The sequence below is a fragment of the Dipodomys spectabilis genome, unplaced genomic scaffold (genome assembly GCF_019054845.1).
Source record: "Dipodomys spectabilis isolate Male_0828 unplaced genomic scaffold, ASM1905484v1 ptg000043l, whole genome shotgun sequence".
NCBI lineage: Eukaryota > Metazoa > Chordata > Mammalia > Rodentia > Heteromyidae > Dipodomys > Dipodomys spectabilis.
Window position 1 is genome coordinate 17,975,045 of NW_024870720.1, and position 18,161 is coordinate 17,993,205.

Below are 18,161 nucleotides of genomic sequence, written 5' to 3' on the forward strand. Positions count from 1 at the left end.
AATGGCTAACTTCATATATATGACATATCTATGGATAGATATGTGTCATATATATTATATATATGACTTCTATCTGTCTGTTATATCTCTCTGTCTATCTACATACATAGTATTTCCTTCAGAAGTCTCCTAAAGCCACTCCAACAATGAGTTAAATTCATTTTTTGAAATCCTTGCTGGGCTGTTAAATAAGCAGGAGAAAATGCTCCAATTAATGAACTCTTACCCAATCCTATATTACAGGCATCGTAATCAAGCACTTAAAATATCCAGTCACAAAATACTTGTATGACTCATAAAATACCTACTGGTATGAACACTTAGTTCTTATGGCTCTTTTAGTGTTTAGATTTTTGTTTCTTTCTTATGGACTTGGGATATTAACATGCAGTTTATGATGGGATTAAACCCATACTATTTGCTTGAGATAGTTAAGAAAGAAGGTAAAGGCAGATCTTCTGCTTTCTTCTAGGGGTCAGGTGTCTATAGTGACCTGCAGAGCAATGTAAATGTTGTATTGTGCTAGGGAAGACAGTCATATTTGCATACCTGAGTTGCACTGTAAGAACCTGAAGAAGGATCCATGCAGATGCAGATGGCCCCATGTGTACAGGTTCCTGAGATTTCCTAACTAGGGTATTGACCTTCACATAATAGAACTCTCTTGCCTGAGCATTTACATGTCTGGAGCTTTGGAATTTTAGCAATGAAATCATTGGCCTTCAGGTCAATTAAGTCTGTCCTTCCTCTGCAGGAGATTTAAGAGTCCTGACAGGCTCTCTGGCTCTTACACTGATTCCTCCATTTTGAACCTACTGGCCACTGTGAATCAGTCCCAGATCCTTATGCCACTGCAGCTTCCCTCTGGGTACACTTGAGGTGGTTTAAGTTTTCATGAAGCTGGAAATGGGCATGCAAGGGCTTTATATCACTGCACATAATTGTGAAAGAGAATGGGAAATGAGTCCTTCAAAGGAACCTGGTATAAATGTCAGATTGCCTTGCTTGTCTGATTTATTTAAAGGAGAGTGAAAAAGGAAAAACAGATTGAGTGGATGAGCCTTAGATTTCATCATAATTCTAAGTAAGGCCCAAAGGGCCAAATATCGCTTACTCCATTGGCTTCGACATTATTGGCTGACAGTAGCCCATGAGACACTTGGCCATGGAACAAATGCTGTAATGGATGTGAGAATATAGCAACTAGGGGCCATGCATTAATTACACTGGCAAAATCAAAGATTTTCAAATGGGAGCATTTTTAAGCCCTACAAACCAACAGATGGCATATATCCACACAGATCCATGCATTCTCCACATAAAATGTCTATAGGTCAATTGCAGTTATAAATGTTTCTTTATCAAAATATAAGCTGTTCACTCATGTTATGCCATAATAACTAAAAAATTGCCAATTTCTATTTTGGGTTTCTCAAAATTATATGTGTTCTTTTATTTTGAACTACCATTGTCAATAATTAATAAGTATTTTTTTTACTATAGGAGAGTTATTACTTGTCTATTAATGATCCAGGATGAGCAGTTTTTATTTTTATGCTTTATGTATAATATTATGGTATGCCCCAATTTTTTCATTGTTTTAGATTAAAAAGATCTTGGTAAAATGAAAAATATATGCGTAATTTATCTATTGATGTAACATCTATATTTAGCATTACACTATCAAATATATTGTCTTAATTTCATAGAGACAATGAACAAGAATCTTATTTTTGTTAAATTAATTAAGCTAAAATTGTTCTAGTTACCACTGTGACTATTAGCAGTGGTAATGATTTATAAATTTGTAAATATTTGTGTAAAAATAAGTGAAATATTAAACAATAAAGTAAAAAATAAAAACATTATAATTGCAGATGATACAATGATACATCTCAATGGAAGGAAATGTGTTAATAGCATTATTACTATTAAGAACATTTAATAGTGTATCCATTTACAATTTTATATGAAAGTATTTATCTTTCTATACACAAAAGTATCTGATAAGAAAACCATATGAAAGACATCATCCCACAAGTGGGCATATAAAAAGCAAGATGCTTAGAAATAAACTTAATAAAATGTGTAATATCGATATAAAAATAAATTATAAAGGTACTTGGGGCCACAATAGGACTTTAAATAGAAAAGATCTACATGCTGTTAAGATTTGATAATTAAATATATACATCATTTTTGTTAAAATAAACAGCTAACAGGTTATTCCGACTCTGTCTTGCATTTTTTTTTCTTAGTTTTAAATTCTAATTTTTTCTTTCCAAGACAGGGACTGGAACTGGATATTTGACACTTTTGCTTATTGGATGTGCTCTACCAACTGACCCACACCTCAAACCCCATAACTTCTAAATTCTAAAAAAAAAAAAAAAAACAACTGAAACAAATTCCTAAATTGCCAAGGAATCTCAGAAAATGGAGGCAACATAATTAATATATAATAGCTTCACAGCTTGCTTAAGAGGTTATTAGAATAATTCCCAGTGACATAACTGACTCCTAGTCCATTTCTTTAGTTGTAAGGCCAATCAAGTTGTTCTAACTTAAGACATTGTGATTGATGTGTAAAGGAATTGTTTCCAGCTGAAGTGTATTGTGTCTTTTATCCTTAAATTCTATTCATCTATTTAGTTACCATCCAACAAATGTTTATTGAATTCCAATTTTATTCTAAGCCCAGTTTTTAAGGGGTAAGGGGAAAGAAATTCAGTTTTATTATTATACTTTGAAGACTTTCAAACACTTGTGACAAGATTAACATCACGCAAAAACCCAGTAAAATTTTAGGTGACTAGTAATTTTGTCAATTAGGTCTGCTGGTCCTAGGCCAATTCCTAGGACAGTTCGAGAGCCTGATTCAATTTGAGTACGCCCAGGATCTTGCCTTAAATATACAGTCAGGCCCAGAGTTTTCTCCTTCAATCCCTAATTCAATCAGGGTCTCTTCCTCAGGGCCTTTGACTACCACTTTGGGCTGGCCACAGTATTCCCACTGGTAGAGCACTCGAAGGTTTATTCTTTGGATTTGCTTGTGGCCAGAAAGAGCAGCATGGGAGCACCAGGCAGCAACTTTTCCTTTCTCCGTCTTTTTATTTTGAACCACAAGGATCATTTTGTACTCCCCACTCTCTCCTATGATGCTTGCTTCAGTTATGGTCTCTGCTTCATGCTCTCTTGTGGAGAGTGGGGGAGGGGGAGCATCCCTAACTAAGCCCAACCTCAGGCCTTAGCCCAGCCACATGCCACAAGCAACTTTAGCAGCCAAGCAGATTGCACCAGGATGAAATAAAGATTCCAGAGCCAAGGATTTGGAGAACATCTGGGGCGGGGGGGGGGGGGGGTGGGGGGGGGGTGGGTGGGTTGTCCTCTTCCCTCACACTTTGCGGTCCTTTGCTTTTGGGCCAGTGTTTATTTTTTTTTAATGCTGAATATACACATTCGAGAGGGAGTCATGCAATGTACTAAGTTTAAAGTAGGTGTAGCTCAACTTAGTGTGGTAGCCTCCAGATTGTCCCAGAATCATTGCCCTGCTATAACTTGATACATGTCAAGTTTCTACTGACGGAATAGGTTCGACAACCCAGGTCAACTCAGGATATTTTTATCTTCTCTTCTGTGAGACCTCGTGAACTGATTGGTGTGTTTATACATATTTCAAAACTTTACATTTGTACAGGTATAGGTTCTCCTTCCAACTAGACCTATTAGCCACATCATGAAATAAGTGATCTGGGCAGAAAATCTTTCAAAATGATCAAATTACCTATTATATTACAATATAAAATATTCTAACACTGACTCAAAACTAAAAGCTCTGTTAACATTATAATAGCACTTTGAAATGCTCAAATTTATACGAGAATATTGAATACAGGTCATTTCAATTAAAGTATGTTTTTAATTAGTACTGCTAGAAAAAATTGCAATAACCTACAGCAAAACAACAACCTACCAAGTTGCGCTCCCTACTTTAGTCATTATCTCAAAATGAATTTCTAATGAATCAACTACCTTAAAATAAAATGAAGGATATTAAAAAGCACAAGGGAATATGGGAAATTTTAATTGTACTTATTTCTAAGCATTGAGCAAAATTCGGGTGCAAATAGGGATAACTGTTGAATGCAAATGTGTCACACAATTTCTTTATGGAAAAGAAATCCATAAGACAATAAAAATACAAACAAAAATGAAAATCCAAAATATTTACAATATTTAATATACAAAAGTAATAAGAATTGAAGATTAATTTTCCAGTTGTTTTCCTTACTGTGATATCTTTCCTTTAATGGTTTCCTTTGGATGATTTAAGTCCATTGTGTTATCCTATTTATTTAGGTCTGATATTTTAAAAATGTTGTTTCTTATTTCCTTGTATATAATTTAGTGACAGTGAACTCGGTTTTTCTCAGGTTTTTCATGTGTTTTTAGCCTGTAAAATTTTTCAGAAGTTTAATTTAAAAGTAAAACAGAAAGATTCTTGATAGAAGTTAGTACTATATTTTTATGTGAATGCACACAATCTTTAATCATTCTCAGAAGGAAAGTTGTCAATGAAAATATTATGCAAAGTTATGATATGCTTGAGTGTCAAATTTCTGTACAAACTGGGGAGATGTTTAGGTTATTGTGAAAACTGACACATGCCATGTATTCACTTGATTTCAACCTCCTTCCACTCCAATCAGTGCCAAATCAAAACATCGTTTCTCTCCCACATCAGTTGAATATTTCGTATTTCTGATTTTATATCAAAATATACAAGTAAAAGAAGTGAAATGAGAATATCATGTGTAATAAATAAAAGGGTATCTGATAATCATGTAGGTAATATAAGCACTTTCCAACCTGAAAACAAAGTTGTTTCATATAGTGGCATGTAAAATCCAATATATTCTGGCCAGATACAATGGATTGAGGTTTATGTTTGTTTTTTTGCAACACTCAGGGACTTTTACAAGCTAGACAAGTTGTCTACCACCATGCCATATCTCCAGCCAACAAGGAATTTTGATTGGGTCAGGCTGTAAGAGCTGTTGTAAGTTTATATCAGCTTTTAAGATTTACTACATTCTTAGATACCCACATTGTCACTGTTTCTAAGAATATAATCACTTGTGATATCTGAGAGCTGGCCTGTCACTTTATTTTTTCACTAAATACATTACATTGTTAATAATCATAGATGATTCTTACCTGTAACCAAACAGTTAATGGTTCTACTCTAAAGACAGATGCATATTTTCACTTGTAAAATATGAACTCCCCCCTTTTTCCTTCATTATCCAGCAAAACATGTTCATTCCATTTTAGTTATCTTGTTTACAAAAGAGGTATGCTGGCATGTTTCCAGCGGCGACATATTTTATGCTGGGAGACATTGCACACTGTGTATAATCAGTTTAATTAGTAATTTTCTTACCTGTGTTTATTCAGCTTTCAGCCTGATCTTCCAAAAACGTTAATCAGATCATGCTTTTCTTGTATTTAAAATTCCCCACTGCTGTCCAAAATCTCAAATATTTAACCTGATTTACAAGGTCCTTATCATCTCCCTTTTGCCAACTTCTCAGGCTTTATGGTTAATAAGTTCTATTTTTCTCTCACTTCCTCACTTTCTAACCTTTATTGTTGGTCTCCTTTTTGTTTTTAAAGATCTATATTACTATAGAACATTAGTACATTCTCTCCATTAATTATTCTTTTTGTTTTTGTTTTTGATTGGTTGTGAGGCTTGAATTCAGGGTTTAGGTAGTGTCCTTGAGGTTTTTGTTTGTTTGTTTTTTGTTTTCTGCTTTTTTCCTCCTCAAGTCTAGCCTTCTACCACTTTGAGCAACAGCTCCACTTCCAGTTTTCTGGTGGTTAATTGGAGATAAGAGTCTCATGGACTTTCCTACCAGGACTAGCTTCAGACTTTGGTCCTTAGATCTCAGCCTTCAGTAGCTATAATTACAGGTCTGAGTCACCAGCTTCCAGATAACCCATGATACTAAGTGAATTATTATCACTCTGATCACAAAGAGTTATACTTGAGTTGAAACATTTGGATGCTTTCACTCCTTTAGGATTCCCAGTTCTACCTTATCACAGTGCCTGTCCATTGTCTATGCCTTTTCTTCCTGGCTACTCTTCTCACACAGACCAGGTCATGACTTCTTTGATTGTTTCAATAGTCATCTGCCCAAAATCCAACCTGGGGAGCCTGGAATTGCTCTCCATTCTGTTTATCCAGGTACATTTTTTTCCTTCCATTTCAGTTACTTTTTGCTTATATTTCTAAGCATTTGTTACAAAGGCTTCAAGTTCTCACAGAATCTTTTAGATGAAAAATTATCTATCTATCTATCTATCTATCTATCTATCTATCTATCTATCTATCTATCTATCTATCTATCTATCTATTTATCTATCTCTTCAAACTAAATGTATGTCTCTCCTCCTAAACAAAACATTTGTATGCTCTCAATTATTCCCTGCTCACCGCACACAATTCTAAATATCTGCCTCCATTCACCTCTATACAACCAATGATAGACCCTCCTAATATTTAAAGCCAATTTGTGTATTACAGATTCAGATTCTATAGCACTACAGGGAGCATGATACTGATGATCTCAATCAGCAGTATGTGTTCCAAGTCACATTCAACAGCATGTTAGAATTTTACCTTCATATAAACTTTATTAATTCTAGTTCCTTTCATGCTAATTGCAAATCTTCTTAGAATTCGCAATTTCGCCCCACAGTCTTAAATATGCTGTTTTTTTTCATCTTGTACCATACTTTTTGCCATATGACTCTGCTCTTTTTGTCTTCTAAGTTAAGTCAAATATATATATATATATATATATATATATATATATACACATATATATACATATATATATATGTGTATATATATATATATATATATATATATATATCCATGACTCTTGACTTTAGAGTTGAGGTGTGACTTACTTTTGTCAACAGAATGAGGTATATGTGTCAGGGTGCCTTTATTTATTTAGGTGAGTAGTAGGGTTTGAACTCAGGATTTCAAATTCTCCCTTGGTTTTCTTTGCTCATGATTTACTCTTAATACTTGATCCATACCGTCAGGCCCAGCTTTTTGTTGGTTAATTGGAGATGAAGTCTTGTGAATATTTCTGACCAGGCTGTCTTCAAACTGAGGTATTCCAGGTTTCAGTCTCCTGAATAGCTAAAATGACAGATTCAGGCATCCGGCTCAGAGTGACATTATTTTTAAATTTAGGCCTTAGAGGCCTTAAATGTTTCTGCTAGTTATTTTGTACATGTGCTTGGGCAAAGAAATAATCCACCACGTCTATGCTCCATGTTAACCTACAATGAGAAACAACGACACCTTGCTGCTACCTGACATTGAGTTGTGCAACTGAGCATGGAATACAATGTCATTAAATTTGGGGATGCTTTGTTATGCATCTGTACCAGTCAAATACAGCTAGATTAATATAATTTTACTTCACATCTCTGTCACTGATTTTTATCAGTTTATCTGAGTACATTTGACAGAAATTATTCCTTCAAAAATATTTATTAAATGAGAGACTATTATTTTAAATAAATGGTTTAGACTAAATGCTTCAAACATTTTATTATGTATATTTATATGCTATCTGTTTTATTGATTTTTTTAAAACCTCAGAAATAAACTTCAGCTTAGCTTTCAGGCTTCATCTGAAAAATGCCATCTTTTAATCATCCCCCGAGTCCTTAAAAGAATCCATTACACAACGTACTCTGCACAAAATAGTCATTTCTTAGTGCTTGTGGAATTAATGAGTATACCTTCAATATACATGGGAATTGTAAGCTTGATTATCAGAATAAAAGCAAACCTATTTTTACCATATTTCACCTAATGGAAGACCTAATAAAGAAACACAGACCCCAAAGAACAGCAAGAGGTGAACATTTATATGAGTTGGACAAAGAGTAGCCAATTGTGGAAACAGGACAAGAAAAGGGGATTTGGACTACAAGAGTTGATCGCTGTTAAGTGACTAGAAAGATAAATTAGTTTAACAATCATTTGTTTGAATGGATTCTCCCACCTTCAATTCTCCTACCGGAGTGATTAGATACTGTGGAACTTTTAAAAAATTTTATTACTTTAGGAAAGTGTGTGTGTGTGTGTGTGTGTGTGTGTGTGTGTGTGTGTGTGTGTGTGTGTGCATATTTGAGTTTTGACTCAAAGCATTCAATATGGAAGAAATGTATTTTGGGGTGCAGTATTCTGAATCTCTTTAGGGCAGATAAATGTATAAATTAAACAAGGCTCAGATTAAGTCTTTGGGAATTGTTTATATTTGTCAGATACTCTGGTAAATGACTACTACAAAGTTTTGTATTTTTTCTTACAGGAGTATTACATGTGGTTGGCCTATGATTTGTTGTTAATCACCAAAAAAATAGTTTCAAAAGGTGGTTACAATACAGATATCACAGTTCAAATGCAAATTCCAACACTTATCAGCTGAGTAACTCAGGGCAAATTGCTTACCCTCAGTTTCCTCATCTGTGCATAAATTAATTTATAAAGGTACTGGGAATAATATTAGGCACATCATCTGTATTATATTTTGCCAACAAATATTGGGTTTTGAATCTAAATTGTCTCATCCTTCAGGACATCTGAAAAAACAAGAATATTTTAGTTAATATTATTTCATGATAATACTAGAATTTCAGAATAATGTGAGTCTGAGGAAACACACACCTGTTTTGGAAAGGGAGACAGGCTGCACCTCCTTTGACTCACTTGATGTTGTATCTAGGAGACTAGCACTTTTAAGTACTTGTCCAGGAAAACCTATGCAAACAAAGGGCTATGAATTTACAATTCAGGGTCCTTTAATCTCCCATCTTAAATGTTCACATATCTGTTAGTGAAGGAGAATAGGATCTGTTACCATGATATAAGTATTTTGACTTCCTTCTTTCTTTTCAAGTTCACTTCCAAGCAAGTACCTCTTTCCCTTATTCATTTAAATAACTGGCAATCAGCTCAGCCCTTAGCAGAAGGTAGGAGCTTATTGATGTCTCTTCTTTGTCTGTAAAGACAAAAGAGAGGAACAGATGAGATGAGATCAAGCAATACTTTGTTTTATAATCTCTCTGGAGAAATCTAGGAGTTCCCTCCCTCCAAGCTCATATTTCTTGTTGTGAAGCACTAATGAAGACAGTAATTGGTTGTTCTGTGGCAGGGGCTTCCCTTGGATATTTTTAAGACTTACTTCTTCACATTTGGCAAATGCTTCTCTTGCATGTTTCCTATGGCTCCTTCTGAAATCCCGTCTGTGAGACACAACCCACAACACTAATATTATCTTTTCCAGAATCAATGTATCTAAAAGCTCATATTGGGCCTATGTCAAAGAAAATTTAGTCAGACAGATGCTACATTTTCAACCTATCAGGTGAAAACAAAGTGGTCTGGTTACAATAAAGCACAAGGATGAGAAGTCTAAATCTTCACCTGATAAATGTTCCAGCTATAGTATTTGTTCTTCACACTGGCCTGTTGCAGAGCTGAGAGAAGATCAATGTGACAAAGAACATTTTCTCTAGTGATTAATACTAAACGTAGACTCTCAACAGCTCTGATTTCCTATTCATCCTAACTGAACTGAGTTAGATACATCATCAGTTGCATTAGATTTGCAGATATTCATCTAAGAGCATTTATGTTTTTTCTGTCTAATATAATTGAAGTATAAATGTCACAATAATCAAAAGTTCATCAAATTCATCAAATAAAAGATAAATCTACTAGATAACAGCTCTGATATCTATATTTTGGAACTTTTGGTAAATCTAGCAATGGGAATCTGAATATGATAAAAGATCCATTGTCACACAATTATAGTATTTGGAATATCTTAGTATTTTGGCACAATTCATACTCATTTTGAGCCAGAAATGTAATGTATTGCTCCACAACAAACAGAAATGTAAAAGCAAAATAATTCACACAGTCATTGAACTATTGGAAAATATGTTTCAAAAGAAACATTAATAGATTGGAAAGTATAACAGCTCGGAATAAGAAAATATTCAGCTTGAACAACAGAAATCGTATTACCAAAGAGTCATTTTTTTCCTTGTTGAAATTATTCTATGTGACTTTAGGGATTTTCTATTTATCAATTTATTCTTACATTTATTTGTGATTTTATTTATCAAAAATAACTATGGAGGACATGCCTAGTATTATATATCTGTAGTCAATCACAGCTGATTGGGAGGTGGAAACAAGAGAATTGTGATTTGAGGCCAGCATGGGCAAAAGTATGAGACCTTACCTGAGAAACAAGGTAGCCATCATTGGCTACCTAAACATATAGCATGTATAATCTATGTCTTCAACAGATTTGGACATGTAAGTATAATATACACAATGATCAAGAAGAAATTTCTTAGCAAATATTAAAAACAAAACAAGAGCATTGACCAAGATAAAAATCAATGTGAGCCACATTCAGGTCAATATGGAGAAACATTTCTCTCAAACCAGACTTGCTATCCAATGGAGTTGTTAGAGAAAACATGTTGATGTTGTTAGAAAGATGACTTGTCTGGAAATTCAAGCACCAAACAACATCCCATGTGATGTTTCTCTTTCCTTAACTTTTTATGATGATATACTACTTTTATTTCCCTGCATAAGGATAAGAGAAAATTTAGTTAGGTGCAACTCAAAGAAAATATCATGATGACAAAATAAGCACACATGAGCATTGTGTTCCATGAGTTAAGTTCTGGCTAAAGGCAATCAGTGGGAAATCTTGTTTTAGTCTCATTGACTCCTTTCAGAGTTTTCAGAAACCATCAAGGTCATAAAGATTACTGTATGATTTATTGATATGGAATGGAAGAGAGTGGATAAGGGACAGAAGAGTCCTCTTCGAAAGCCAATATACTTCAACAAAAGGGGTCGTTGAGATGCAAATTTTAGAAACCCAACTCATGTATGCTGAAGACATAGGCTATGAATATTTAGGAAGCCAATGATAGATAAATGGCTATAGAAACAGGTGTCTACATCCTTCCCACCATCCCATTCGACTGAAATTTCATTTCTGAAATTTTCATTTCTCAGCAATGCTTCATACTATACTAGCATTATTCTCAGCCAGTCTCTATATTGTAATAAAGAGATCCTTGATTGATCCAGAGGGACATATGTGAGACTTACACTCTGAATTGGAAGAATGCTTCTTACATGAAATGTCTCTGTTGATTCTCCTGATTGGTCTTCTTTGGATTATACGTTGGTCTGTTCTGTACATCAATAGTCAAACCTTTTGATAAAGATGTGCTAAGTGTGGGAGTGTGATTAATAATCTCATGCTCTAACAGATGGATAATTATTGCAATGTTTTCACTCTAGATAGATAAAATATACTAAAGGTCCATTAAAAATACTGCCCTTTCTTTTAGCTTCTGAGATTTTCATGATACTACTTCATAGATATAAAAACTACAAACTTGCATTATGAGTAGGTAAACTTTACATAATATTGGTGTAAGCTTAATCTCTTCTTTATGGCTTAAAAAAGCAAAGGTTACCTGTAATTATTAAACTATTGAGACAAACTCAAATTGCAAACCAAACAAAACAAAACCCAAAAACTCTGTCTCACAAGTTTCTTACAGCATCTTTCTATATACTAACAGATTTCCATTTATCTAAATTAGACCTTAATTATGTCAGTTGCATCTCTCTGCTTAATCTGTTCAGGTATTGAATGATAATATTTCATATTTATTGAGTACTTTTTCATGTAAAGATGACATATAATCTTTATGGCATTCCTCTAAAAATAACAGGCATTATCTCTATTCTGGAGAAATGGAAAGCTTGAAAATGACTTCAAGTCATTTGCTAGTTGAAATGTAAGTACAGTAATTCTAACTAGCACTTCACTGTTCTCTGCCAAGCCCAGAACGCAATATGTTATTTTAAAATAAATCCCTGTTTGATTTTTTTCTATTCAGCTCAACTTTTTTCACTATGCAATATTAAAAAAAAAACTCCAGTGTGCTCAGAAGTCATCCTACATACTATGAAAAGTAGAAAATGTATATTAGATACAGTTTTTAACCTTAAATTTTTACTTAATGTAATTGAAAGTTCAAGCCATATACTTAAGAGGTAGAAGAGTCATGTTTTGAGTTAATGCACATTATAAATTCTCAACTGCCAAATGAGCAATAGAGGCAAATGCAACTGTAGTTAAGAGATCATGCAACATAGTTTAACACTGCATCTCTTACATACTGAGAGTCTTCCATAACACAATGTCTAAATTTACTTGTGGAATTTATCCACTCCAAATTAGTTTACTGTAAGCTACTAGGGTCTTAAGTGCTCCATGCACATTGGTGACTTATGAAGAATGTCATCCTCCTAATAGGGTTATATTTCATAGAAGAAAAGTATTCAGTGAACATGAATACCAAGAGAAAATAAAATTTGCTAAGCAAGAATAGTGTGGGAAATTCATTTGGGTTTGGAGAAGGTGATTAAGAACATTGGGGGTGGCATAAGATGAGTAAAGCTCAGTACAACAAGGATTAAGTGAAGAGAACCCAAGGAAGAAGGAAAAGACATGACAACATGCAGCACAGGAAACAGCTTAAAACAGGTAAATAAAATAAGAGATCCAACCTAGATATGCACAGGTTGACTTTTACTTGTCCGTTGTTTTCTAGGGCAAATAGGAATTTTGAATTTTTGTTTGTTTTAAAAACTAGTGGATATTCAGAGACTAAGGAAAAGTTCAAGGAGAGAAAATGGACGACTTCATATTATTATTAGTAAGGATACTTGGATAGGTTTGGATTCAAGAGGAGCAATGAGTTACAAACAAATCTTACACCCTAGAAAAAGACTTTCAAGTGACTTATGAATGATTTAGATTCAATCTGTTAGAAAATGATAATTCATATAAGACGTTTGAACAATTTTCTATTTTGCTGCTCTTTAATTATCTCAATTAGTCTGAAGAAAAAGCTTACAATTTTGTGATTTTCCCCTCAGAACATAAAATTGCCTTGTTCAAAGGAGGAACTTAGGTAAATTTTGTGGGTTTGTGAAGCAGTGATTCCAGAAGATAAGTTTAGTAAAACTAGGTAGCGATAATTATGGTGTTTACAAGGGAGTTATAGTTGCTGAATCGAGGCTGCAATGATTTCCTATCAGTTGCTCCTTTTTTGCATTGGCTGCTGTCTATCAGGTCTGTTATTACTTCTGCACCATGAGCCAAGCAGGGATTGTGAATTTGGCTCTTATGTATCCACATATGTATCCACATATGTATCCACTGTAGCCCATGGCACATGGCAAATGGCATGAAATGCATGAAACAATTGCTTTGTTCTATCAGAATTCTAAATCAGTAAATAACTGAAGTGAACGAATGAACAAAGTGATCCAGTTATAGTTATAATTTATTTAAATCTTAGGCAATTGAATGGAAGTACAAGAGAGAAAAAATTATAATACATATATTAGTTACTCAAGAAATCAAGATATATATGTGTATATGTGTATATTTACATATATGTATATGTATATGTGTGTGTGTGTGTAGATGTGTGTATATATATATATATATACATATATATACATTTATGTGTATATATAATGCAAGTAACCCAAATGCCCCTAATGGATTAATGGATCAAGAAAAGGTGGTAGAAATACACAATGGATTTTTATTCATCCATTATGAAGAATGACATTGTACCATTTGTAAAGAAATGGAAAGACTTGGGAAAAATAACTATAATATGAAGTAAGTCAAACCCAGAGAGACAAAGATTACATGTTTTTCCTTGTATGTATAAACTAGAATTAACTTATAAACATATAACCCAAAGCACTGGCTGGTATGCAGTAACTGTAGTAACTGATGTATGATGGATTCAAGAGAGAACTCAAATAGTGTAATTCCTTAGAAAGGTAAAGTCAAAGCCAAACAAAATAAGAATCAGGAAATGGGTACTTGAAAGGGCTGAAATGGGGCCAAGAGGAGAGGGTAGACAAATGAAAAGGAAAAAAAAATAGTGAGAAGAATTCAGTCAAGAATTTAATGTATGTACTACAAAACTTAAAAAAAAAAAGAAAGGGAAGGATTGGATTTGGAGGGATGGGTGAAAATGTTGAAAGAGGAAATATTGACTGATATGTATTGCATTAATAAACTTTCTCATTTTATGGCACACCTTTCTAAGACTAAAGATAATTTTTACAAGAAAAGAAAATAAACTGATCTAATTTGACAATGAACTATGTACAGGAAAAGTTATAAGAAGGTGAAATATATAGATTTACACTGTCAATCAGGTTGACCCATTGTAACAACGAGACCTACAAGATACTATACTGAAAATGAATTTTACAATTTCCGTGGGGGGGAGGGAAGCGTGGGAATGTGGGGAGGGAAGGGATAGTAGGGGAAAAACAAAGGAAGGGGTAGCAATGTGTGATAGGAAATATATTTATTGCCTTACTCATGTAACTGTAACCCCTCTGTACAGTATCTTTATAATAAAAAAAATTAAAAAATATTTGAGATAGTTCTTTTTTTTCTTTCCTTCCTTCCTTCCTTTGTTATTTCTTTTCTTTCTGTCTTGTTTTTTGTCTGTCCTGGGGCTTGAACTCTGGGCCTGAACACTGTCCCTTAGCTCTTCAGCTCATGGCTAGTGCTCTACCACTTGAGCCACAGCTCCACTTCCGTTTTTCTGGTGATTAACTGGAGATGAGTCTCCTGGAGTTTCCTGCCAGGGCTGGCTTTGAACCGAGATCCTCAGCTCAGCCTCCTGAGTAGCTAGGATTACAGGCAGGCGCGAGCCACGCGCGCCTGGCTTCTTTTTTCTTTTTTCTTTTTTTTTTAACAAACGCATGTATACTGATTTGTAAATAGTCCCAAGAGTTCTAATATAGACGGTCCAAGACCAAACTGAATGACTTTCTGGCTCCTGCCGATGGGTCATATCTATAATGCTAGCTACTCAGAAGCTGAGATCTGAGGATCATGTTTAGAAGCCAGCCAGGGCAGGAAAGTCTATGAGATTCTTATTCCCAAATAAGCACCAGATAACTTTAAGTGGTGCTGTGGATCAAATCGTAGAGAGCTAGCTTTGAAGGAAAAGCTCAAGGACAGAACCCAGGTCCTGAGTTCACACCCCACAATTGCCCTCCCCCCAAAAAAATCCCCCAAACCAACCAACCAAAACAAAACAAAACAAAAACCCCCAGAACTTTCTGCATCAGACACAGATAGTAATATTTTTTGCTTTATTTGAAAAAGTGAAAGGTAAGTCTGAGTTGGTAAAGCAAACGATTAAGATTGGGAGGGGGCATTTTTTTGTTTTCAGCTATACTTTTTTATTGTAAAGATATGGTACAAAGCGGTTACAGTTACATGAGTAAGGTAATGAGTACATTTCCTATTGAATATTGTTACCTCCTCCTTTGATTTCTCCTACCATCCCATCCCTCCTTACCTCCCCAAATCCTCCCTCCCCCCCAAGTTGTAAAGTTCCTTTTCAACATAGTGTCTTGTACATCTCATTGTTACAATGGATTATCCTGTATCCTTATTTCAGCATTTTGTTATTTCCCTTCCCCTCCCCAAATTAGAAAAATGTATACAAGATATAGGGCACCGGAATCAACTACAGTAAAAACAGGGGTTATACCATGGGGGAAAAACATACAAAAGAAACAAAAACAAATCACATTTAAATATCTTTTCTTATAACAATGATTTGTCAAAAAAAAGAATCAAAGAAATGCATTTGTCACTAATTTCTTTCTTTGACTACTTATATGAAGAAAGCAGCTTAATTTGTATGCTGACTCACAGGATTATTTATCACTTAAACACATTCAGACAAGCATTTCAGGTATGTGTTAGAAGATTAAAAGCTAATTCTTGCCAGCTGCTCAAGTATCATGCCTATAATCCTCGCTACTCAGGAGGCTGAAATCTAAAGATCACAGTCCAAAGCCAGCCTGGGCAAGAAAGTCCATTAGACTCTTATCTCCAACTAACTCCCAGAAAAATCAGAAGTGGAGCTGTTACTCAAGTGGTACAGTGCTAGCTTTGAACATAAAAGCTCAGGGATAGCACTCTGGCTGTGAGTTCAAGTCTCAGGATGATACAAAAAAAAAAAAAGCTATTTTTTTTTTTTTTTTTTTTTACAGACTACCTCTAGGAGCTTTCTTCTTAACCCCATGCAGAAAGGTGGCCATTCAGAAAGCAGGTCATGGAACCAATATAGACAGCAAGGATTTAGTCCTAACACAGCCAATTTATAATAGAGATTTTAGAAGTGCTCCAATTCGAATGAAATAAAACAGGAACATTCCTATCAGATTCCCTTGTGAAACCATTTGCTGATCAACTTGGCATTTATTTCTATCACTTCTGGAAAGAGCTGTTTCTTCCATTCCAACTATGGTTTTACTGGGGCAGGGCTTCTGTATTCTTATAGGACTTTGGGATGCTGAAACCAGATCATTTCAATGAAAATGAGAAGTCACACCAGCTAGGAGGATCAAAGGAATGTCTTGAAACTTTTAAATGAGGAGAAAGTAATGTGATTTTCCAGTTGATGTCTGTTGTAAGGTGGGTGTAGTGTAGCATTTGCTTTTTGCATTAAAGATTGGTTTTTGTCAAAGAAACCCAAGGGATATTTGTATTTTTGTGAGGAAGTGAAGATAGGCAGACAGTGATAGCAGAAGTGAGAAGGAAAGTGGAAAACAAAGAAGGAGGAGGAGAGCTTATTTCCAATCTGGCCTTTCCTTTGGCCAGATTTACAAGAGCTCTCCTAATTTGTCTAAATAAAATTAGCTTGTGTTTTAAAAATTGTAAACACATATATATTTTTTAAAAGTACATGGAGTTATCTGGCAGTGAATTCACTAAGTATGATCATTGTGTGACTTGTAGAATGTTGTCTTTGAAGAAATTGAAGTTTCACACTGAAGAGGGTGAAACTAAAGCTGGATGCAACTTTGTATTACAAGAGCCTGTCCTTGAATGACAGAAGAAGGAAAAACAAAACAAAATAGGCCCTTTGCTGAATACTAATTCTCCCCACTCTCACCCTTACAGGCATACATTGAGAAAGATAGTGTGTATGAAAAGTTTTGGTTATGGAAGATGACATATCAGTTTATTATCTCAGTTTCTTAAATACATTTCTCCTACACTTCACTGGTCAAAATATATGCTTTTAATTTTAATCACTCTTCACCAAGGTCTATTTAAACATGTGACTTCCATCACAGATATTTTGTTCAAGTGCTCTTTGGATTATATATATTTTATTAAGTTATTTCTGTTTTCCTGTCTTGGTAACAAATGATCCAAAAGTTTTCTTTTAAACAGTCATAAATAATCTGTTCACTAAATGCTCCAACTTTTGTGAAATCTAATCTGTCAGATCTCCTTGTCTAAATTTAAAACTCATCCATGCAATTGCCTGGGGTTCATACATCATCTTTGATGATGTTCTGGCTTCCTGCTCCTTGGAGAATAATGATTACCAACTTTTGCTTGTTTTTTCTTTTTTTTACTTTTTCTGTTATTTTGAAGATTTTGACTTTAGATTTGAAGTGATTATTTTCTCAGATATTGCTATTAACTATTAATTAATATTTTATGATTTTTATACCCTGAATGATTATTACACTTGACATTTACTGCTTGCACAAGGGTTTGATCTCACAGTGTTTTATTCTTGCTCAGCTTTTTTATTTGTGGTTGGTGTTCTACTACTTGAGCCACGCTTCCAGTCCAACATTTTGCTGGGTAATTGGAGGTTGATTCTTGTGCATATTTGGCCAGCTTTGGTTTGAAGTGTGATCCTCAGCTCTTAGGCTCTGCAGTAGGCAGATTCAACTGACTTCTTATTTCAATGATCCAAGTTTATTTAAATATTGTTTTCAAGATTTAGGACGAAGAACTTACCAGAAAAATACCAGATTAAGCATATCCAAGAAGAGAAAGATTATTCCCAACATTTTGGAAAAAGAAACGTATTCTTCTGTGAGTTCATGCAAACACACACACACACAGTACAGAATAACTATGGGT

At 34.5% G+C, this 18,161-nt stretch overlaps 1 pseudogene; it reads right to left on the reverse strand.

Annotated features, from left to right (window-relative positions):
• Positions 1-2,781: 2,781 nt before the first annotated feature.
• LOC122106833 lies at positions 2,782-3,340 on the reverse strand (annotated as a pseudogene).
• Between the last annotated feature and the right edge of the window lie 14,821 nt (positions 3,341-18,161).